A 25,410-nucleotide genomic window follows, 5' to 3' on the forward strand; every position below is an offset into this window, starting at 1 on the left:
ATGGACGACTTCTGCCTTGTGGTTTTGTCTAAAAGTCTGCCGAATAAAGTAGGGGTCGCACACGCATATCAAAGTCGTGACAGAGCTGTGAAAGCGACTCTCCACGAGGTGAGTGTAATTTACATTCACCTTGTGGAGAGTTGCCTTCGCAGCTCCTTCACGACTTCGGTATAAGTGGGTGACCCCTACTCTATTCGGCAAACTTTTAGACAAAACCACAAGACAGAAGTCGTCCATACACCATTCCTTGATTGCACGCTTCTGAGCTGAGAAAACATCAAGTGAGTGTAACTCTCTGCAAGTGAGTGTTCCCATCCTTGGATACGGTCAAAATTTGGTCACACATTTTTTTCAAAACTTTAGACTGCGTACACCAAAACAGCTAATTTGGACCAGTAATGCTACATTATATGTAGCTTATACCATAAAATTTTCATCAAAATCGATTAAGTATTGGTTGATATATACATAAAACCATCGACCTACCTTTTTAAAATTTTGTACGAAGGCGCTCCATAGTAAATTTTCGGAAATTTAAGGTCAGTAAAGCACAATTTTGATTATAGAACTTCCAATACTGCTCCGATTTTTATCAAAATTTTACAGTATAATACTATTATAAAAATATGTTCTTAGTAAAATTTTGAGCCATTTTGTATGAATACTTTCAAAGTTGTAGCAGTTTGAATATGAAAAAAACTGATCGGGTGCCACTTAAGCAAATATAACTTTGTAACGGCTGGATCAAATTGAATGATTTTTTTACACAACATTTTGATATGCATACTTCGCATACAAAAAAAATCATTAAAATCGGTTAAGTATCTCTGGCTCTATAAATAAAACAGTAAAAATGTGTTCTTATTTGTGCACAAAATTTTAAAATTGCGGATCTCAGGGTTCAACAATATCTCCGCAAATACTAGACCGATTTTGATGAAAATTTTATGGTACAAACTACATATAATGTACCATTACTGATCCAAAAATCAGCTGTTTTGGTGTACGCAGTGTGAAGTTATGAAAAAAAATGTGTGACCAAAATTTGACTTGACTTGACAAAATTTGACAAAATTTGACCACCTAAACAAATATAACTTTGTAACGGCTGGATCAAATTGAATGTAATTTTTACACAACATTTTGATATGTATACTTTACATACAGAAAAATTTTCATTGAAATCGATTCAGTATTTCTGGCTCTATAAATAAAAGAGTAAAAATGTGTTCTTATTTTTTAATCCTCTTTGTACAAAATTTTAAAATTGCAGTTTTCAGGATTCACAATATCTCCGCAAATACTAAACCGATTTTGATGAAAATTTTATGGTATAAGCTACATATAATGTACCATTACTGGTCCAAAATCAGCTGTTTTGGTGTACGCTGTCTCAAGTTGTGAAACAAATTGTGTGACCAAATTTTGACCGTATCACCCTTTACACCATTCCGTTCACCACATATATTATAAATCCAGTCGATATCGGAATTTGGTGTGACCATCAGAATCCCGAAAAGAAAAATCGAAGTTCGATCGCACCAAATTCTAGGTTTCAACTGGTTTGATAATATGGTCGTGAAGCTTCAGAACGGAACTCAGAATAATCGAGTCCAAATTTTGTAGTTTTAAAGCTGCTAGTACACAGGGTCAAATATTTGTCCAAAAAGAAACCAATGCTCAAACATCTTGTTTGACTCGACCGAATTTTCATTAGTGTCAAACTGATGTTGTTTCTTGAGTTCTTTCCTTGTCAAATATTTGACCCTGTGTACTACTGGCCTAAGAATCATACTCACATTTTCTCTGTAAAAGTATGTTCATTTCCACATGGTAGCAGGGATGGAAAATGATGAAGATTGCAGCTGAGCAGACACAAACCAAAACAAACATACTCGTGAACAACAGGGGCCCGAGAATACTCGCACTTCTTTATTCGTGAGTGAACGAAGCTGGCAAGCACTCGCATGTGACTCGCGAAGCTTCATGAGTTTTTTGCATTTTGACGAAAAACGCATTTTAACGACTGACAGTGCTGCTTTTCAGGAACAATGAAGCATAAAGCATTAGTTTATGTTGGATAATCACTGGATTTGCTATTATAATTACAACAAAATGCTCTTCCCGTACCTCACCTAGTTCTTCACGAATAAAAGCTCATGAGTGTTTCTGTTTTTGTTTTGCTTCTTACTCACGAAGCAAGCGGGTGCGAATAAACTCACACACTGTTTACTCTCGGAATCGTGAGTAAGCCTTGTGTTGGTTTTACACTCGCGAATTGCTTCATGAGGAGAGTAATTCCATCACTGCATGGTAGTGTTCAACTGATGAAACAAAAACGCTGTCGCCATAAATGTAGTGGTCACACCAAAAATGCAAATATGTATTCTGATTTTGCAATTTTAAGTATGTATTTATAACTCTTACAATTGATCTTGAAAACTATTTTTATAAGGGTTGTTATTCTGCAATAAAACTTAGAGGATATCACGAGGAACACAAGTTACACGCAAATGTGTGGATATTTTATAGTTTCCGAGATGTACACTTATAATAATTGATTTGAAAATGTATTCTTACGGACCTGATTGTTTTCAATCCACAAAACAAAGAGGTTGTCGCGGTGATTGGTAAGTTCAAACTGAAAATTCCATGTATTGTTCCATAAGCAATCAAGTTATCAAGTTTTCAAACCTCACACCGCGGAGAAAGTGTTAAATGTAATTTGGCCGAAAGAGTCGTTTTGCCGATTGCCGTTTGGACGAATTATTATCAAAAGGCGTGGGCAAACTTCGGATAACATTCTAGCTGCCAATATAACCATCAGAAATATTCCCTTCTTTTAATCATAGGCTATTCTTTCTAGTTTTACTATTGAGGAATTAGTTGGCGTTGAAACTGGGAATATTTTTGTGAGACACTTTTCCTTCTTTGAATCATAGGCTGTTCTTTCGAGGTATACTGATATAGGAAACAGTGGCATGATCACTTAAGATCATCATACCTTTTTCGGTCAAAAGGCATTCGGCCAAATGGCGTTAGGCCAAATGACCCGGAACCCAAAAAAAAAATTGTTCTTTAAAATAAAGTGCATTTAAATTTTCGGGATAAATTTTCCCACGACGCAGTACATCATTATATGTATGTACTAAGAAGTTCAGGGTGGATCTGTATTTCCCTTTCCAAAAAATAAACAAAACAACCTGGAAGCCACTGAAACTGGCACCCCCTAGGCACCCCCTAGGAAAAAATCCTAGATACGCCAATGCTGCCGATGTTGGGCATGAAAAACCTGGAGCACCACCGGAACCAGGAAGTACCAGGAAGCACCAATATGAAGATCTACTTCATAGCGAGAAGCCTCCTGGACAAGGGCCTCCATATTGTCGCAGAAAACTATCTCCGACCACTTCATGTTTGTCAAGGGATTCGAAACGTGATCACGGTCGGCCGCCATCTCTCCGAAGCAGTGCTGAAAATTTCATTTCGTCATATCTAAATTTAATCACTTACAGCTCATTTTAGAAGCTGAACCTGAGAATATTGTATATGAAAAACTTGTGCGGCTAAACCAGTTCTGCAAGTCACGGAAAAACCGCTATTTTTCGAATATTTAAGGTAAATGTCACGGACTACCTTTGAAAAATCCTAAATGATATTCACCGTGAATATCATTTGCATTTTCTGAAGGTAATCCGTGACATTTACCTAAAATATTCAAAAAATAGCGGTTTTTCCGTGACTTTCTTGCAGAATTGGTTTAGCCGCACAAGTTTTTCATATACCATATTCTTAGGTTCAGCTTCTAAAATGAGCTGTAGGTGATTGAATTTAGATATGACGAAATGAATTTTTCAACACTGCTCCGAAGTGAAACGGATCGCATCGGAATTATACGATACCGTTCGGCAGTACACCAGCTGGGCAAGGGATCCGGACTGGATTCCTATAACGCTTCTTCACAGGGGTAAGTCAATTTAGATTGAGAGAGGGTTAGTTTCCCAAATCTGCCATTATCGGATTCGACGGGTGGAAACCGGCCAAAGACTAATTCACGTATCGATGATTATTGATTTCTCGTATAGATTGTGTTGCCGTAGATCGGGGTCAAATTGATCTCCGGGTCGAAATTGATCACACGTTTTTTCGTTAGATAAAGCATGTTTTAAAAAAATGTCATATCAGGTATCGTACTGTTTAAATCTGATACTAAGAGATATTTGTAAGGAAACTATTAAAAATATACTTTATCTAACTGAAAATCGTCTGATCAATTTCGACCCGGAGATCAATTTGACCCCGGTTTACGGTACCAGCAAAACCTCCATGGGATTTCGACCAAGAGTTCCTCGACATTTTTCCAGGAGTTCCTTTAGAATTGTTCCACGAACGCTTCGGTATTTTTTCCAGGAGTAATCTGGGAATTCATCCAGCAATTCTAAGAAAATTTTTCTAGGAGTTCCCCGGGAATTTCTGTAGGAGCTCCCCGGGAATTTCCGCAGGAGTCCGTGAAATAAATCCTTGGAAGTGTCCAAGTAGTTCTTTCCGGTTAAATTATAATGTTTATGCTGTTTAGGCTAATTGTATAATGTATTGCGTATGCTTTTAACAGGCATATCAAAGATACAAGTTGTTCACCTTAATATACAAGATTAGCAGTCATTTTAATAATCATATGCTTTTTTTCAGTTTCTTGTGGCAATCATAACTGTTCAACATGTATAGCTCTGGCTACCAAACTACCCCCACGACGTACAACACCATTGCTTACATCATCATCCTGGTCAGCACTAGACAAGTCCATTTTAATTTATATTTTAACAATCACTTGTATTTACTTGTAATTACTTAAGGAATAGGGGGTGGAAGCTCAGGTAAAATATTATCTCCTGGGCGCCCATTAAAAACACCACCCCCGGCGAAGACTGGCGCTCGAGTTTAGCTATTTAGCACTGTAGTTGGAGGAAATGCCAATGCAGAACCCGTAGCTTCCGGGAAGGTAAGCCCAGCTCCCTGGGTTAGTGGGTTGGTGTCAGGCCCTGCGAGCCAGCCGTAAAAAAGACTAGCACCGGAAAATCAACAAGAGAAGAATGCGAACCGATACCAATGGCGACGACCAAAGCGACGAAAAGGGACTTGCGATTGGAAGCTCGGTACGTGGAACTGCAGATCTCTCAACTTCATCGGGAGCACCCGCATACTCGCCGATATACTGAAGGACCGCGGGTTCGGAATCGTAGCGCTGCAGGAGGTGTGTTGGACAGGATCTATGGTGCGAACGTTTAGAGGTAATCATACCATCTACCAGAGTTGCGGCAACACACGTGAGCTGGGAACAGCTTTTATAGTGATGGGCGACATGCAGAGGCGCGTGATCGGTTGGTGGCCGATCGACGAAAGAATGTGCAGGTTGAGAATCAAGGGCCGATTCTTCAACATTAGCATAATAAACGTGCACAGCCCTGACTCCGGAAGCACTGATGATGACAAAGACGCATTTTACGCGCAGCTCGAACGCGAGTACGACCGCTGCCTAAACCACGACGTCAAGATCATCATAGGGGATCTAAACGCTCAGGTAGGCCAGGAGGAGGAATTCAGACCGACGATTGGAAAGTTCAGCGCCCACCAGCTGACGAACGAAAATGGCCTACGCCTCATCGATTTCGCCGCCTCCAAGAACATGGCCATTCGTAGCACCTTCTTCCAGCACAGCCTCCCGTATCGTTACACCTGGAGATCACCACAACAAACGGAATCGCAAATCGACCACGTTCTGATTGATGGACGGCACTTCTCCGACATTATCGACGTCAGGACCTATCGTGGCACTAATATCGACTCCGATCACTACCTGGTGATGGTTAAACTGCGCCCAAAACTTTCCGTTATTAACAACGTACATTACCGGCGGCCGCCCCGGTACGATCTAGAGCGACTGAAGCAACCGGATGACGTCACCGCATACGCGCAGAATCTCGAGGCAGCGTTGCCGGACGAGGGTGTGCTCGATGTGGCCCCTCTAGAGGACTGCTGGAGTACAGTGAAAGCAGCCATCAACAACGCAGCCGAGAGCACTATCGGGTACGTAGAACGGAGTCGACGAAACGATTGGTTCGACGAGGAGTGCAGAGCGGTTCTGGAGGAGAAGGATGCAGCGCGGGCGGTAATGCTGCAGCATGGAACCCGTCAGAATGTGGAGCGATACAGACAGAAGCGGAAGCAGCAGACCCGTCTCTTCCGGGAGAAAAAGCGCCGCCTGAAAGAAGCGGAGTGCGAGGAAATGGAACTGCTGTGCCGTTCACAGGAAACACGCAAGTTCTACCAGAAGCTCAACGCATCCCGCAAAGGCTACGTGCCGCAAGCCGAAATCTGCAGGGATAAGGACGGGAGCCTCCTGACGGACAAACGTGAGGTGATCGAAAGGTGGAAGCAGCACTTCGACGAGCACCTGAATGGCGAAGAGAATGTAGGCACGGAGGACCAAGGCAGCGGAGGAAATGACTATGTTGGTGCAGCAGAGGACGGGAACGAACCAACTCCCACGCTGAGGGAAGTTAAGGATGCCATCCACCAGCTCAAAAACAACAAAGCGGCTGGTAAGGACGGTATCGCAGCGGAACTCATCAAGATGGGCCCGGAAAAGTTGGCCACCTGTCTGCACCAGTTAGTAGTCAAGATCTGGGAAACCGAACAGCTACCGGAGGAGTGGAAGGAAGGGATAATCTGTCCCATCCACAAGAAAGGCGACAAGTTAATGTGTGAGAACTTTCGAGCGATCACCATTTTGAATGCCGCCTACAAAGTGCTATCCCAGATCATCTTCCGTCGTCTTTCACCTAAAGTAAATGAGTTCGTGGGAAGTTACCATGCCGGTTTCATCGACGGCCGGTCGACAACGGACCAGATCTTCACCGTACGGCAAATCCTCCAGAAATGCCGTGAATACCAGGTCCCAACGCATCACCTGTTCATCGACTTCAAAGCGGCATACGACAGTATCGACCGCACAGAGCTATGGAAAATTATGGACGAGAACAGCTTTCCCGGGAAGCTGACTAGACTGATAAGAGCAACGATGGACGGTGTGCAGAACAGCGTAAGGATTTCGGGTGAACTATCCAGTTCATTCGAATCTCGACGGGGACTACGACAAGGTGATGGACTTTCCTGCCTACTATTCAACATCGCCCTGGAAGGTGTTATGCGACGAGCCGGGCTCAACAGCCGGGGTACGATCTTCACGAAATCCAGCCAATTTGTATGTTTTGCGGATGACATGGATATTATTGCTAGGACATTTGGAACGGTGGCAGAACAGTACACCCGCCTGAAACGTGAAGCAGCAAAGGTCGGACTGGTGGTGAATGCGGCTAAGACAAAGTACATGCTGGTAGGTGGGACTGAGCGAGACAGGACAAGCCTTGGCAGCAATGTTACGATAGACGGGGACACTTTCGAGGTGGTAGAAGAATTCGTCTACCTCGGTTCCTTGCTAACGGCTGACAATAACGTGAGCCGTGAAATACGAAGGCGCATCATCAGTGGAAGTCGTGCCTATTATGGGCTCCAGAAGAAACTGCGGTCAAAAAAGATTCACCCCCGCACCAAATGTACCATGTACAAGACGTTAATAAGACCGGTGGTTCTCTACGGGCACGAGACGTGGACGATGCTCGAGGAAGACCTGCAAGCACTCGGAGTTTTCGAGCGACGGGTGCTAAGGACGATCTTCGGCAGCGTGCAGGAGAACGGTGTGTGGCGGAGAAGGATGAACCACGAGCTCGCTGCACTTTATGGCGAACCCAGCATCCAGAAGGTAGCCAAAGCCGGAAGGATACGGTGGGCAGGGCATGTTGCAAGAATGCCGGACAACAACCCTGCAAAGTTGGTGTTTGCTAACCATCCGGTTGGTACAAGAAGGTGTGGAGCGCAGAGAGCACGATGGGCGGACCAGGTGGAGCGTGATCTGGCGAGTGTTGGGCGTGACCGACGTTGGAGAGCTGCAGCTGCAAATCGAGTATTATGGCGGCAAATTGTTGATTCAGTATTATCATGAATTTGATGTTAACTAAATAAATGAAAAATGATACTTAAGGAATAAAAAGTAGCAATGGGGGGGGGGATTATTGGGGGGTTCTTTAAAATATCCGAAATTCCAAGGGCAGGTTTACAATCTTTACCAAAATTCTTCCACGTTGCGAGGTGACCAATTATTTGTAGCTTTTGATGCAAAATTAATCAAGACGGGTTCATTAATTTAACACATTGTTTGTGGTAAAACTTAGTTTAATTAGATTAGGCAAAATGAAACAAGACTGGTTCACCAAGTTCTCCTAGGTTTCGAGGTGACGCATTACTTGTACCTTTTTAATAAACACATTTTTTGTGTAAAAGTTTGAAATAGTTTGAAACGTTTAATCAAAACTAATCAAGACTGGTTCACCAAGTTCTCCTAGGTTGCGAGATGACGCATTACTTGTACATTTTAATAAACACATTCTTTGTGTAAAAGTTTGAAATAGTTTAAAACGTTTAATCAAGACTGGTTCACCAAGTTCTCCTAGGATGCGAGGTGACGCATTACTTGTATCTTCTTAATAAACACATTCTTTGTGTAAAAGTTGGAAATAGTTTGAAACGTCTCCTAGGTTGCGAGTTGACACATTACTTGTATCTTCTTAATAAACACATTCTTTGTGTAAAAGTTTGAAATAGTTTGAAACGTTTAATCAAAACTAATCAAGCTTGGTTCACCAAGTTCTCCTAGGATGCGAGGTAACGCATTACTTGTAGTTGTTTCAAATAAACACATTTTTTGTGTAAAAGTTTGAAATATGCAGTTTAAAACGTTTTAGCAAAACTAATGAAGACGGGTTCACCAAGTTCTCATAGGATGCAAGGTAACGCATTACTTGTACCTTTTTAATAAACACATTCTTTATGTAAAAGTTTGAAATAGATTGAAACGTTCAAGCAAAACTAATCAAGACTGGTTCACCAAGTTCTCCCAGGTTGCAAGGTGACGCGTCGCTTGTACCTTTTATTAAACATCTTATTTATAATAAAACCTTGAAATAGTTTTAAACTTTCAGCAAAATTATTCAAGACTGTTTCACCAAGTTCTTCCAGGTTGCGAGGTGACGCGAATTCTTTTTTGTGTAAAAGTTTGAAATAGTTTTAGCAAAACAGACCGATCAATCTGAGTTATCCTCCTCTTCTTGGCGTAACGTCCTCACTGGGACAAAGCCTGCTTCTCAGCTTAGTGTTCTATAAGCACTTCCACAGTTATTAACTGAGAGCTTCCTCTGCCAATGACCATTTTGCATGTGTATATCGTGTGGCAGGCACGAAGATACTCTATGCCCAAGGAAGTCAAGGAAATTTCCTTTACGAAAAGATCCTGGACCGACCGGGAATCGAACCCGTCACCCTCAGCATGGTCATGCTGAATACCCGTGCGTTTACCGCCTCGGCTATATGGGCCCTTAATCTGAGTTATCATGCCACCTCATACGTCCTCTGAAATTGTTTGGTGACACACAATACATCTACTTTTAAAATATATCAATTCTCTTCGTAGTATTTCCTATTGAGTTTACCAAATCCTCTGAAGCTATTTGGTGGCGTCACTACATTTGCTTTTAAAATATATCAATAATTCTTTTTTTAGTTATTCTTCCTACTGAACACACCTTGCCGTATAGAAGCTTCACGAAGTCCTCTGAAGTTGCTTGGTGGGAGCACCGAACACCTTCTTTAAAATCTAAATCAATGCTCATTAGAGATATCCTAATCCAGTAAGTACACCTAACAGTCGTTTCTACTTTATTGCTTCCAAGATTTTTGAGTTTTTTTTTCAAACAAGAATAATTCATATATTATATTATTAAAAAAAATAATTATTATAAAAAAAATAGGGCCCATATAGCCGAGGCGGTAAACGCACGGGTATTCAGCATGACCATGCTGAGGGTGACGGGTTCGATTCCCGGTCGGTCCAGGATCTTTTCGTAAAGGAAATTTCCTTGACTTCCTTGGGCATAGAGTATCTTCGTGCCTGCCACACGATATACACATGCAAAAATGGTCATTGGCAGAGGAAGCTCTCAGTTAAAAACTGTGGAAGTGCTCATTGAACACTAAGCTGAGAAGCAGGCTTTGTCCCAGTGAGGACGTTACGCCAAGAAGAGGAGAGGATTATTAAAAAAAAAACATTTATGCGTGTACATTGTCTTGCTAAGTTTATTGAGTAGGTAACATTATGTAATTTGATGAAAGATGGCAGAAAGTGCTACCGTGCTACGCTGGTCACATCGCATGGATACCTGAATAACGACAGGCGAAGATAACTTCCGGTGCATACTTTGGCAGGCCGTGAAGCTGATGTTCTGGAAGACTTCGTCTATGGAGGCCAGCAGCAATTCACCCAGGAGCGAGCTCAGCCATAATAAACCATGTCATCAGCTACTAAAACAGGCAATGTATTACATTGTGCACTTCAATCGGCGCTTCACTGGACCGTTTTGCCGAACCGTTCCGACATGTGGGTCGTTGCTGTTGCTGACGTTTGATGCGTGGTTGCTATGGGAAGATTCAAAAATTACGTCCATCGTTTTTCGGGATTTCTAGACCCCCCCTCCCCCCTCTGTCACGCAATTTCCCTATACCCAATACACGTACTGTCACACTTTTCTAGACCCCCTTCTCCCCCAAATGTTGGACGTAATTTTTGAACGTTCCCTATAGCAGATCGAGGATGGTTTTCTGCATTTCCGGCAACTTACTTCGATTCGGAAATTTGTGGATGTTGGATCTGGTTGGCTGGTGGTGACAGAGGAACCGATCGCGACGGACAATCACACGGATGTTTGTCGCTGCGATGCACGTTTGGCATCGGTTCCGTCTCATTGGACGCATTTCCGGACAATCACGTCCAACTTTCGCGTGCACCGTGCCGATCGCGGGAGATGGCAGCTGTGCCCCCCATGGAAATCCGAATGCCACTCTTTTCTGCATCTGAAATATGAAGCGATTTATTTTTAAATATTTGGTTTATTAACCTAAGTTTTGGCGTAATAACCTACCTTCAATTTCTATTATTATTTTTTTTTTTTCTGTCCCTGCAACTCTACAGCTATCAGCGCTCCTTGAAACGAGGACCAAATTGAACTAATTGATCCTCTGCGACCATTCCGAACCAGAGTGCTACTTCCAATCGCCACAGCAGATAGTGGTCATCCAGCAAGTGTGGGCGTCGTTTTTGCTGAACGGAGATTCGTGGATAGGGTCTTCATGATATCCAGCCAGTAAGCGGCGCACACAGTTTATTTTTTCCAGGGTTGTTACGAGAAGCGTGGAAAAAAATCCGCGCCAAATCCGCGCGAGCAAAATTTGAATCCGCGCCAAATCCGCGCGATTGTGAAATTAAATTCGCGCCAAATCCGCGAAAGCGTTGAAGTAAAGTTTCATTTTTCTACATTACGTATATATTAAACATAAAATTTGAACAATCTACAACAGTGTATAAAGAAAAGGCACTTTCAACTGGGATGGACTAATTGAGTGCCGGGAGCTGAATTGTTGATTCGTAAATTAACGCAGTTTATCTAAAATGTTCTAGATGAAGATTTGTGAATAAATTTCTAGCAAAGAGAATATTGGAAAAATTGAAAAAAAAAAATAATCATGGAGCTATACCTTGAAAATCCTTGAAAAACCCTGAATGAAACGGAAAGAATTTCTAAAGTTTTTATATAAAGTACCTGATACAAAATGTTGCGAGGAATTCTCTAAAGGCAGCTATATTATCGCCGTTTCAGTTCACGTTAATATTTTAGTCATTCTCAAAATAAAGAGCATGAATTTGAGTAGGACATTGTGAGCCTGGTCAAAGTTATACTAATTTCGAAAATTGAGGGTGATTCTGAAATGGTCAAAAATGAGTCTACGTAGTTTATGGACAGCGTCTTGAGGAAATATTGAAGAAATTCCAAGAGGCACACATGGGGAGATGCCTGTACAAACAAAAAATACTTTCCTCAGCAGTTGAAATACTAAAAAATCCCTACAGCTATCATTGGAGTACACTCTTGGAAAATTCCAGAAAGACAATGCTGCATTTTCTTGCTAGTTTAAAATTCCTTCAGGGTTTTTTTAGAATTTCTCCTGGTACTAGTCCAGTTATTCATCCATGAATTCCTACAAAGATTCCTCAGGGTTTTTCTCCAAAGTTTTCACCATTAATTCTCATAGGATTTATATGCTTTGTTATAAATTTCCATCATGGTGCCTCGACAGTTTCTAACTATGCGGTGTACCACTCTGAAAATTCCAACAATAAATCTATTGTTACGGGAGCTCTTCTAGTGGCTTCTGATGAATGGATTACTCCAGCCATGGATTCCTGAGAAATATTTGTAATAACATTCCTAGAATCTTTAATTTTTTATTTTTTGAAAAACTTGTATTCAAAAGATCAAAAGATCAATCAATCCATGCGCGTAACGGATTTGTCCCCTCTGTTCCAATGTCATGCGCGCTTGTTATACAATACAGCCAGCGTGCATGACTTTGAAATCAAACATTATTATAGTTTTGTCAGAAACTCTTTCGGGAATTTTCTTTTCATTTCGATATTTGTACAGGAATTTTTTACAGAAAAAAATCAGACATTACGAAACAAATCACTCGAGAATTTTATAGATGAAAGCATTAACCGAAAAAAAAGAAAAAAATTCGTTCAAAAAGATCTTGAAAACAATATCAGAAAAGATTCTTGGAGGAATTCCGGGGATACACCTGAAGAAGGCCCTTGATGATTGCTTGGATTTTGTTATACAATTTTTAAGAAGTATTCGGAGTAGAGCTCGAAATTTAGTTCATTCCTCTAAATCCAATAGATAATATGTTATGTCGGATGATCATTTATAAAGGTGAAAGAGTGCTAGCATGTTTCACTTAAATACCTATGTTGTAAAAATTAATTATGCAAAATGGAGCTTATTGTAACGACAATAAAATACATAAATGTAAAGTAACTAATCTGGTTTAGTTCAGAGCTTCCTAGACCAATTTCATATTGAACTATTACTGAAACATATTGCCCAAGATCCAAATGCTCTAGGATTCATATCAACGGGAATAAACGTTATTTCAAGCACTAAAATGGCTTAAGTCTCAGTTTTTTCATATACAAGATTTACAGAACAAAGTTCGTCGAAGGGATTCGTCAAGCGCTGATTGGTAGATCAAAAGAAACAATCTCACACAAAAATTATGATGCAAATCAGAGTAAATTGTAATTGTAATTGTAATTGCTCAGTCCACACCCAGGCCGACAACTGTCAGTCCATCTGCTTGTAGGCAGATGTGGACCTACTAAGCCTCCCCCGTTAACATGTCCTACACCGAATTAGCACACCGGGATCTTCAACAGGCAGGCGCTGGCGTTACCAGTCCCAACAAGTGTCAGATACATTAAATAGATGGGGTAGAGGATATAAGAAGATGTGGGAATAGGATGGGAAGAGGCAGAAATGAAGAGATAGTAGAGAGGTTTCGATTTTGTTGCTGAAACGAGAAAAAGAATAAAATGATAAAGAACATTAGCGATATGTTCATAGATTTTGATTGGATCGATAATTTCTCATCTATTTTGTTTCCATATCGTTGCATCGTTGACCATTTTCATCGCCTTTCTAGTTTTTGTTAGGGCCATCTCGCGTTTTTTTTTTCGTCATGTCCTCTTTGCCGGTTGGCGACGTTCGGGATGTAAGTAGAAAAGCATGCATTTAATATGATTAGTACAACAGTAATTGTGATTGCTCAGTACTTCCAGCCCATTTGTCCGCAGTACATATCAGGCATCCCGTTTTAGCAAGTCCTACACAGAATTAGAAACCCGGATCTTCCACAGACAGTCCTAACTAGTGTCAGAGGATAGGAAGCGGCAAAATGAGAAGACAGTAGAAAAGGTTTGGTTCATTGGTAGCTGTGTTCAAGTGATGTTTGTCTGACATTGAAAATCTATTTTCCGTAAATGTTTAACTTTTCACCCCAAATTTAATACCGAAAAAAAAATATCTGATCAGATGTATAGTTTGGCTATTCTATGTCCACATTGAAATGCTTTTGTTAATACATCTTTTATCAAGAAGAAATAATGTTGTCTACTATTATAAAATAATTCAGTTAAAGGACAGCTAATGTATTGTGATCCAGAATAAACCTACAGAAAATGTCTCAATAAAAAGTTAACTCTAGTTCAACTAACTACACAAACTAAAAAGTGTTATTATATTTTACCAATGATTTCATCCTAATCTTGACCCTAACATAGTTATGCGCTTAGTGTAAGTGGACGCCGCTTATGATTTTGGTTGGACAATGACCAAAAATAGTGTTGTTTCGACAATAGTCACATACTATGCCCTACGACATTGACGATTCTATTGCCTATGGCTCACCTATTTAGCGCCACCCAGCAGGGACTTGGTCTAATACCCAATTCAGTATATCCGCTCCACGTAATGTACCGTACCTCTTTTGATTTGTGATATATTACGCGGAACATTACTCTCTTCATTCTGATAGCGGCTATGTAACCCATTGGATTAAAAGCCTCCATCAAACATGAAGCGATTAATCGGAGACTGAAGACTCTATACCAAATTTGGCTCAGAGACAGGTAATCAGTGAGGTCAGTTTTTCTCGTTTGTCAGAGACGATTGATACGTATTAAGACAAACTTTCCACTACATCTGCCAGCAATAATCGGTGATCGATCAACATTTCGAGTACCCCAATTTACACAAGAATGCCAAGGATCACCGCTCATGCTTTACAATACAGTTGGAAAAACTAGAGCAACACCTGGCCACAATGATGCATAAAGCACTAAAGCGGACCGGAAGTGTCGGTGAGCCAGCCCCACCATGATGTAAATCAGAGTAAAATCATGTACAAAATTTGCAAAACCAATTCCGCGCCAAATCCGCGCGAAGGCCGAATTCCTGGGGCAAATCCGCGCCAAATCCGCGAAAATCGCGAAATCCGCGCTGTTGTAACAACCCTGTTTTTCTGGTAAAATGCACCTTCGCCGTCGGCCGATGCCTTCTCGTGTCCGCCTAGCAGAACTTCCACTGATGAATCCAACACTACGTGCGGTTTCAAAATCACGTTTCGCGGCCTTGGGACTGATACAAAGTTAGAACATGGAGCAACGTCGATGGACACTCCGGCGTCAATGACCAATATTTAGTTGGAAAAATCGTTTTTTCTCCGAAATCACTGTCGTATATTTTCAATATTTTCACTTTATTTATTATTGCCGATCGTGACGCGACTCCGGTGCTGACGATGCGGTGCTGATCTGCTCACAAAGGAGCTGTCAAAGTGTTGCTAGTAGCGTTACCGTACTGCATCATTTTCAGTACAGCACGATAGATATAATCATTTTAATACGCTTTTTTAACAAAAATATCTCATATATTTTGTTTGATTTTTTATTTTTATGGGAGATTCCATACAAATTGAAAATAATGCGCTGAAATGAGGTTCAAAACTTGTATTCAAAATACAATCAGGAGCAAGTATTTAAAAAGCACAGTCTTCCCTAGCTTGGGACAATCACTGTAAAGTTGTTTACGCTGCAGAGTCGCCACCTATTGGATTTTGATGGAATGTTAAATAGTTTCAATTAGTTTCCGATAGGGTGGAAATATATTTAAAGCGCCTCTCGCGGTGAAATGTGCCGGAAGCCGGTGCAGGTAGTTCATTCGGATAACTGTCGGCAGAACCCTACAAATGCCCATTTTTAGTTTCTGTATCAGGCCACATGTTTGGGTACTTGGATACGAAAAATAAAATAGAACGTTACAAATGCACACAATACAACATGCATCACAACACAAATTGTGCCCTGCTCTTCAAATGAATAATGGATCCACCCCCCTAAAATGCTACGTCATTTATGGACGATCCCTTACCGTCGCGTCGGGTTGTTTGGGAAGCCACGACGTATTAATTTTGTTGCATACACGTCTTAGGATCATGCCCAAGAAATTCATTTTCCCTCCCACTTCGTGTTCTACTGTAAACTGTAGATGATCGTGGTAGTTGTTGAACGTGTCTACGATCGTGTGTACGTATGTGTTTGCTCCTCGCGACACACATGCAATTATCTACTCTTTTTTGTCTGTTTTAACGAGATTTTTAGCCCTAGGCTAGTTCATCTCGGGACCCACGTTTTGCTTCCCTTCCGAAGGAAGAACTCACAATTTGCGAGTTTGTCGGGAGTGGGATTCGATCCCAGGTCCTCGGCGTGATGGTCAAGTGTTCTAACCATTACACCAGGTCCGCTCCATTATCTACTCTACTCTTGTAAACCTTCATTCGTATTTGTTTTGTCTCCAGGTTCTTCATGCACTCCTGTTCCAGTTTCTCCATCAGCACGTTGGTTAAGTTAGTGGCGATTCCATCGGAACTCCGTACGTCTGTTCATATACCGTTCCTTGGTATACGAAGAAAGTTGACTCGAATACTACCTTCACCCTTTCCATAAAACTTTCTTTGTCTATGTTTGTGTGATTTTTTAGCTTGGTCCATCGTTCCTCTAGGCACAGCAAAGCTTAGTTCACTGGTACATTTGTGCCTAGGGAAAACAGTACCTCTCCTTCTTCTGTATGTAGGGGGATTAGGGGCATAATGGACACCCGGGGCGAAATGGACACCCCTGTTTTTGCAGAAACCGTGGACTTTTATGTAAAACTTTTAATGGATAAGTGTAAAGGAACAAGTCATAGTTCTATTTTTCAAAAGTACCATATATATTGCTCCAAATTAACAAAAATATCATTGAAATTAAAATATGTTTTTCATATGGTGAAAATCTTATAATTTCGCAGCAACATCAAATAAGGTATTACGAGTGTTGAAGTGTGTCCACCATAAAAACAAGTGAATTGCTACATTATCTACATGTATACGAAGATTTAGCAATGGATGAAGTATTTTTATTTTGATCATAATTTACTAAAAATAGCAATTTTAATGTTGTAGTCAATTCGGGGCGAAATGAGCACTGGCAATTACGAATGGATGTACGCGCATTGCATACTGTTAGGCGTTTAAGACAGTTTGGAAAAAATCTATCCGAATATTTTAGCCTAAAGTTTATTTAATTAACTTTGATGTTATGTAAACTCGTCTAAAATGGAGTATTATATCTGTGGTATTGATTTCCGTAGGCAAATTACTTAACTGGCCAATGTTGCCCAAGAATTAGCATAAAATATGCAGGGGTGTCCATTATGCCCCGTACATTTCCTGCCAGCCCAAAAAAACACACGGTTTACAATTCATTATTTCTTCGCAATAAATACATTCTACCTGCTGTAAATGATTGAAAGACGTAGGAAACAAGTGAAAGTTGTAAGACAACTGATAATATGTTAAGTTTTACTCTGTTATGCAGGCCTAGCGTACTCATTTGCTTAGGGTGTCCATTATGCCCCTAATTCCCCTACTCCTGTTATTTTGTTCGCGAAATCGAAGCTGTTGCGGACGAGAAAATACGTTTTTCCGACTACCGTCTACCCCCGTTGGTTTGAATAATACCTCATGCAAACCAACGGAATTCATTTTTTAATTTGAACTTCTAGTAACCCTGTCGATATCGAAAAACACACTGATGGTAACTCTTTTTGTTGTTTTGTTTTGATTCTGCGTTCCGTTTCACCCCGTTCCATGAGCAGACTGACGTTTGAACCGTTTTTAGTTTGAACGATGTGCAGATTAGAGGGGGTCAAATTAAAAAGTGTTCAGATTAGATGAGGTCAAACCAACGGGGGTAGACGGTACATCATAGGGGGATTAGGGGCATAATGGACACCCCCCAAGTAACAATCAGCATGCCTTGAAGGTTTATTCATGTTTTATCCTGGTTTTATACGAGCATGTCAAAAAGCTAGTTGTTCTAAATTAGTTTTATGTAGTAGTTTTTTACTTTGAACCTTTGGCGTTCCATAAAACTATCATATAACTTCTGCTATAAACATTCCAATTCCAAACTAAGCATAGTTTGTGTGGCGCACTTAGTTTTTATCATCATCACAGTCACATTCACCACAAATTTTCCGTGGCATGTCTCCTGACACGTATTAAATAGGAAAACAAATTTGAATTTCATATCTGCATCTTTCCAATTGATGGCTGGATAAATAACCAAGCATTATTTATTCTGACGATCGAACATTGAGAGTGAAAAATAATCAAAACAATTATTTGACAAGCCAGAAGATGGTTTTATTTAGAAGATTGATAAAACTATGATACAACCCGAAATCCTAAGCCGGTTTGCATACGAAGTTCTGTAATAAGACTGGGCCAACTAGCCAGAACGTGGGCTTATTGAGGCATACAAGAACTCGAGAGCATTTTCAAGTCGGCATCAATGGTTTTATGTTTAGGATTTTTGAATCGCTAAAAAACTTTGATAAAATTGAAATTGTTACTTGGGCCCTGCATATTTTATGCTGTATCTTTGATAATATCGACTAGTTAAGTAATTTGCCTACGGAGATCAATAACACAGATATAATACTCCATCGTAGACGAGTTCACATAACATCAAAGTTAATTCAATAAATTTTAGGCTAAAATTGTCGGACTGATTTTTTCCAAACTCTCTAAAACGCCTAACAGTATGCAACGCGCGTACATCCATTCATAATTGCTAGTGTTCATATCGCCCCGAATCGACTACAACATTGAAATTGCTATTTTGAGTAAGTTCTTTTCAAAAAATATAATACTTCATCCATTGCTAAATCTGCGTATACATGTAGATAAGCTAACAATTCACTTGTTTTTATGGTGGACAAACTCAAACACTCGTAATACCTTATATGCTGCTGCTTTGAAATTATAAGAAATCCACCATATGAAAATCATCCAGCTTTTTACGCTGTAGTGAGGGGTGATTCATTTTTGACGGATCTTGCCGACAGCCCTTGCAGCATCACAGTTGCCGAAAATTTCAGTTCATTGCTCCAGATTTGTCAAAAATTTTCACCTGATGTTACCATTGTTACCAGCAAAACAAATACAATGCGGCGTCCTTTAAAAATAGTTGCAGTATTGAAAGAATTGCCTGAAGATTTCCGGAACGGATTTGGTGGGGAAATTCTTAGTAGGATTCTTGGATGGAAATGGTGGAAGAGCCCCATAAATAAACTCCAGGAAGTTTCTATTCCTCTTCATGGAGATTCCTTCGGATCGGGAGCATTAGGAGTTACTTCTTGGAATTACCTCCAGATGTTGAATTGTTGGAGGTTTTATTGGTTCATAAGGATTGGGAAAAAATACCACAGGATTCTCGGAATGATCTGCTTTAGAATTCCGCGAGGTTTCTAAAAAGGAAATAGTAAACTTGTTCAGTGGGAATTTTAGATTCCTTCAGAAGTTCGCTATGGAGATTCCATATGGAATTCCCATCAGAGATTTCCCATGATATTCGACCGGAGATTTATCCAGTAATTCCCTGCGGGAGCTCCTCCAGAAATTCCCACCGAGGATTGGTTCAGAAAGTCCAACCGATGATTTCCCCAGGAAGTCTAATCAGGGATTGGTGCAGGAATTCCCTCCCGATTCCCTTAGTGGGACTTCCTGGAGCAATCATCAGTGGAAATTCGTGAAGCTATCTTCGGTGAGAATTCCAGATGTAATCCTAAATGGACACCTACACGACCCACAACCCGGTGACAAAGAGGAGTAAATCCGTAGCTACAGACGGAAATTCAAGAAAAGTCCATGTTTCGGAAGGGAACCTGGTCAAATAGGAAGCGAAGGTATTCCAGATTCGCAGAGTGACTCCGATGAACATATCGTGCCAAACAGAACAGCCGGGAATCCCGCGTGTAACCCTGGTCAGTGAAGCGAAACCACACCAAGATCATGAGGACAAAGAGAAGCTGTTCCGGGTCCGCATATTACAACTCGTGCAATTCCGGCAAGGTTGGGACGATCGGGCAGCAGCAAGGCACCAGGCAGCATCATCACGGCCCCCGCACTGACACCATACACTAATTAGGGCCATATGGACGATAGGAATGTCGTAATAAAATACTTCAATCGTAATCCATTGTTTTTCGTCGTCTTGCGAAGCCTCGGCGGTAAAAGTGAACCAGGAGTCTCAAAGAAGTTTAAGGTGGCGGGCAACGATCAAAAATCTAAAACGAAATAAATTTAGAATTTCGATAAATGTTATTTACTAGCCGGAAAAGTTCATGGTGAAAATGTTTGACAATTCGGGAGCAATGAACTGAAATTTTCGGCTACTGTGATGCTGCAAGGGCTGTCGGCAAGATCCGTCAAAAATGAATCACCCCTCACTACAGCGTAAAAAGCTGGATACATCAATTTCAATGATATTTTGATTATTTTGAAGGAATATAATTGGTATTTTTGAAAAATAGAACAATGACTTGTTCTTTTACACTTATGCATTAAAAGTTTTACATAAAAGTCAACGGTTTCGGTAAAACCATTTCGCCCCGCGTGTCCATTATGCCCCTAATCACCCTACGCACAGAGAACAGACATCCAAGTCCAGTTCCGAAACTGTGTAAGGAATTTAACGACCATTTGAAATCGGCAACACAAGTGGCAATAGCGTGGCGCTGCAATCGATTAATTTCCCATACTAATTTAATTCACCACTTGAAATGTTTCAATTCACCACTGACTGTGGCAATATGGTGTTTGGCGGCGTTAGTGTTGTCATCGTGTATTGGTTTGCAACCTTACTCAAGTAAAGATCCAAATCCTTACACAACTTCCCGAATGAAATTTGTTCTAGCCTGGATGTCTGTTCTCTGTGCCCTACGTATAAATTCCCAGAGTTGTCTGTTATTTCGTTACGCTTTGAAATGTTTCATTGAAATTGTTTCGCACAGTTTACTAGCTATACAACTATTTGCATTGATGCATCGTTGCATTGGTTGCCAACCTTCCGGATTTATCTGAATTTTCCAAATTTTTGAGGTTTCATTTTACAAAATTATGGAATATCCAGACATTTTTTTTGCGGAATTTGTAAGGTTTTCCCCGGAATCTGTTATGGTTTGACTGATATTTGTAAGGTTATCCACACGATCCAGACTAAACTCTCCAAATCATCCAGATAATTCGGAAATGGACCTGGCGCCCCTGTTGGTTGCCAAAGATTGGTAGAGCAAAAATGCAAAGCCAGAATCCCGCCCTAATAGAAAAATATGATACAACGTGCTTAACAACCCTTTCGGGCTATAATCTTGATCATACAGTGAATGATGCATTTATTCATCCTATCAACAGTGTATCATACATTTTTATTAGGGCGTAGCAATGTCTAGAGGTCATTCCATTAATTAGAACCCTACAACAGTAATTTATGAACCAAGGTTGGCGCTATTCAATAAGATCTCCAATGCACCTGATGGAGCAGACAACTGTCATGAATAACAGAACTGTTACTCAAGTGGGCGTTGCTGTCGAAGAAGAACCTATCATCTTGCTATCATGGACAAGTTTCATTTGAAATCATTTTTGAACTGTCCAAACATTTTCAACGCAATCTTCGAATAGACAAACACTAGCAGTCTGATTGCATAAATAGCGGCGTTAGTGGGGATAGATAAAAAGCAATCCAACAGAAATATCCTGGTGTTTTATTATTATCAATTTCAATTTACGCGGATGAGTTTGAAATCAATGATACCTTAAGCTCTCACAACAAGAAACATGTTGTATGTGAAGTATATCATACAATCCCTACGATTCCAGAGCAATACAGGTCGAAACTATGCAACATCTTTATTGCTATGATTAAAAAAGCAGGCCTAAACGAGAGAGGTTCCAATTTGCTATTCAAGCATGTTGTAAAAGCATTTACGGATTTTGAGCAACATGGGCTGACGATAGAAATAAATGGAGTTACTAAAGAGATCAAACTTGTAACAACTTTGCTTCAGGGTGATAATCTTGAAATGCATCCTTTTGTAGTTCCTGACGTTCAGCGCAAACTTTTACTGTCGTTTTTGCAAAAGGAACAGTGCCAAAAAGATACACAAGAATGTTTGGAATTTGTTAGGACTGTTAATAACTATGAGCTAGATGTTAGATTGAATAATCCAACAGAAACGGGTGTAAGAGAAGAAACAGTGTTTGATAAGTTACCATCGTTTCACGCAGTTGAAAAATTTGTCAGTTGATCCAATACATGATTTTACAGCAATGGTTTGTGAGTGTGTGTTCCTTCGGCTTAATCACTATTCTTAACTATTGTATATTCGAAAAACAGTTTATCTCTAAGAGCGCTCAATGTGGCTAAAACGTTTTTAGTAAAGTATTTCTTGACCCAGCGCTTCGTAGAATGCCTGATATTACAGACACATTTGTGACAAGAAAAAAAAGAAAAATCTGTTGTAATACGATTAACTGCCAGTGAAATGAAAGCTTTCTTGCACTTTTTTCCACTCTTTTGTCAGTTTGTTCCTAGCAATGATCCTGTATGACACTATTGTAAAATTCTAGTGAAGCTCACTGAGGCGATACTACTCCAAACATTTTCTGTCAGGGATATTGATGAGTTGAACGAGCTTTGCAAATTGCATCATAGTTATCAAGAACTATTCAACGAAATGTTTTAAACTGAAAACATAATAACGAAGTACCACAACCTAGCGGATGAGTTGATGTGGCAGCCGGAGGACGTATTTATTTCAATTTGAATGATTTTGAATGTTGATATTTAATCCTTCCTCGGTTTTGGAAAAGAAAATCCCGTTCGCAAGAAATCTCCGTAAACATGTGTATGTTCATTGCTCATTTTGCAGAAAGCTTTTGTTCCAGCTTGCACACTCCAGTGGATAACGAAAACGCAACGATGATACCCACTTGAGCGAGAGTTTTGTGTGCAGTGCAAAGAGCACCACTTCTTGAAAGTATTATTGTCATTGATTCTCTGTTTCATGCACAAGTATTATGTTTCCAGTTCAAAACCGAATTAGCGACATTTTTTCTTTGACTTCCGCTGCTTTTGTCTTGCGTTAAACACAATGTCGGAAGTGGGGCGCTGTATTGTACACCTGGTGCTCTATACAGCGCCCCACTTCCGACATTGTGTTTAGCGCAAGGCAAAAGCAGCGGAGGTCAAAGAAAAAATGTCGCTAATTCGGTTTTGAACTGGAAACATAATAGTGAACACTGAAGTTTTTTTTACGCGGTTTTTTTACGCGGGTTTTTTTACGCGGTTTTTTTCACGCGGTCCGTCCTAAAAAAACCGCGTTATTTCAAGACCCGTCGTAAAAAAAACCGCGTTATTTCAAAAACCGTCGTAAAAAAAATCCGAGTTTTTTCAAAAAACGTCGTAAAAAAAGTCAAGTCACGTTAGATGTGGTGCTGACTATTTTACGCGTGTTTTTAAAAAAACGCGGATTTTTTTTACGACGGTTTTTGAAATAACGCGGTTTTTTTTAGGACGGACCGCGTGAAAAAAAAAACGCGTAAAAAAAACCCGCGTAAAAAAAACTTCAGTGTACACTATTATGTTTCCAGTTCAAAACCGAATTAGCGACATTTTTTCTTTGACCTCCGCTGCTTTTGCCTTGCGTTAAACACAATGTCGGAAGTGGGGCGCTGTATTGTACACATGGTGCTCTATACAGCGCCCCACTTCCGACATTGTGTTTAACGCAAGGCAAAAGCAGCGGAGGTCAAAGAAAAAATGTCGCTAATTCGGTTTTGAACTGGAAACATAATAGTGTACACTGAAGTTTTTTTTACGCGGTTTTTTACGCGGGTTTTTTTTACGCGGTTTTTTTCACGCGGTCCGTCCTAAAAAAAACCGCGTTATTTCAAAACCCGTCGTAAAAAAAATCGCGTTATTTCAAAAACCGTCGTAAAAAAAATCCGCGTTTTTTCAAAAACACGCGTAAAATAGTCAGCACCACATCTAACGTGACTTGACTTTTTTTTACGACGTTTTTTGAAATAACGCGTTTTTTTTTACGACGGTTCTTGAAATAACGCGGTTTTTTTTTACGACGGGTCTTGAAATAACGCGGTTTTTTTTACGCGGGACCATTACCGTCGTAAAAAAAACTTCAGTGTATTCAAACGAAGAATTTCATGTGTATGCTGTGGTGCATTCTTATTTAATGACGAGTGCCAGCGTACTTATAATGTATGGAGGAGCACGCTTCGCTTTATGCTCCTACAGATGTTTCTTGTTTCGTTGTCGTTTTTGGGAAATGATTGAGAACATAACAAATTAATGAGATTAGTTGCGCCTGGTTGGTATGCTTCCAGTGATACTGGGAACGCTTTCGGTGAAGCATAACGATAGGCGGATTTTGATTGACCAATCCAAATTCCTGTGTGGTAGAGGTTTGTGTTCAGATTTCCCGTGTTAATCTATCTGTAAGAACTTTGTAAACATCTTTTGTTCCCACGTATATGGATAGGCTTGCAGTAGGTTTAGTGAGACTTTTTTTGGACAACTCAATACGTCGTTGGGCCTATTCTTATTGGAATTAGTTTATCCTCTGCAATATACGTGTGATCGTTCTCATTTTTTAAGTTCTCACTTCTTTTTGGAATAAACGAATAATACAATATTGTATTTATACATAAGAAAAGGAAGAAATAAGAGAAAAGAAAGTTACAATGTAGTAGGAATGGCACTGGTCAGAGATTAAACTCAGGATCTACTGTACCGTCGTGCGGGACTTCTTTTAGCTCACGGGGCTACTTTGGACATATTAGTTATCAGTATTTTTGAAACAAAATGCTTATTTAATTTAAATTATATCTATGACGTTTTATTATACCCTATTTTCCTCGTTATCAGTGAAGAAAATTGTCAGACAAAAGAGGCACAAAACAAGCAACAAAGAAGGTGCGACGATTAGTCTTTATCCCTACTGGTGACAGATAATGACATGACCTCGAAATTTTTTGTTGCAGACAAAACGGAAGCTGAATTTGTTGCGTACTTTTCAACTCGTGAATAATCAATTATTACTAACCCAGAGTCGAAACTGTTTGATGATAGAGCTTCACCAGAGTTGCAGTGTTTATCGACTCGAAGTTACCGTTCGAAAATCGCAATGCAAGGCTTAAAAATCTCTAAACTCGTGGTGTACGATGTTAATCCCATTATTTTCAAGTTTGGACAAACTTATGTCGCATGGGTTGTTTTGTCGCAACAAATACAGGTTGCGACATTGTCATTATTGTTGCGCGATGGTTGAATTTTGATTCACTGCTCGTTATTATACATAGTCTCTCTATAAAAAACAATTACAACTTCTTGTCAAAATTGTAAAATTCTTCGAGACTCGTGTAGTGGTGATTTACAACACCAGA

At 40.2% G+C, this 25,410-nt stretch overlaps 1 protein-coding gene across 1 annotated transcript in view; it reads right to left on the reverse strand.

Annotated features, from left to right (window-relative positions):
- Window positions 1–371: 371 nt before the first annotated feature.
- Window positions 372–25,410, reverse strand: part of LOC109398423 (transmembrane protein fend) — a 711,615-nt gene continuing 686,576 nt past the window's right edge. The window contains exon 4 of the transcript XR_009996118.1: window positions 372–699. The gene's annotated coding sequence lies outside the window, so the exon portion shown is untranslated. The remainder of the gene's footprint in view (window positions 700–25,410) is intronic.

The sequence above is a fragment of the Aedes albopictus genome, chromosome 1 (genome assembly GCF_035046485.1).
Source record: "Aedes albopictus strain Foshan chromosome 1, AalbF5, whole genome shotgun sequence".
Classification (NCBI taxonomy): Eukaryota; Metazoa; Arthropoda; class Insecta; order Diptera; family Culicidae; genus Aedes; species Aedes albopictus.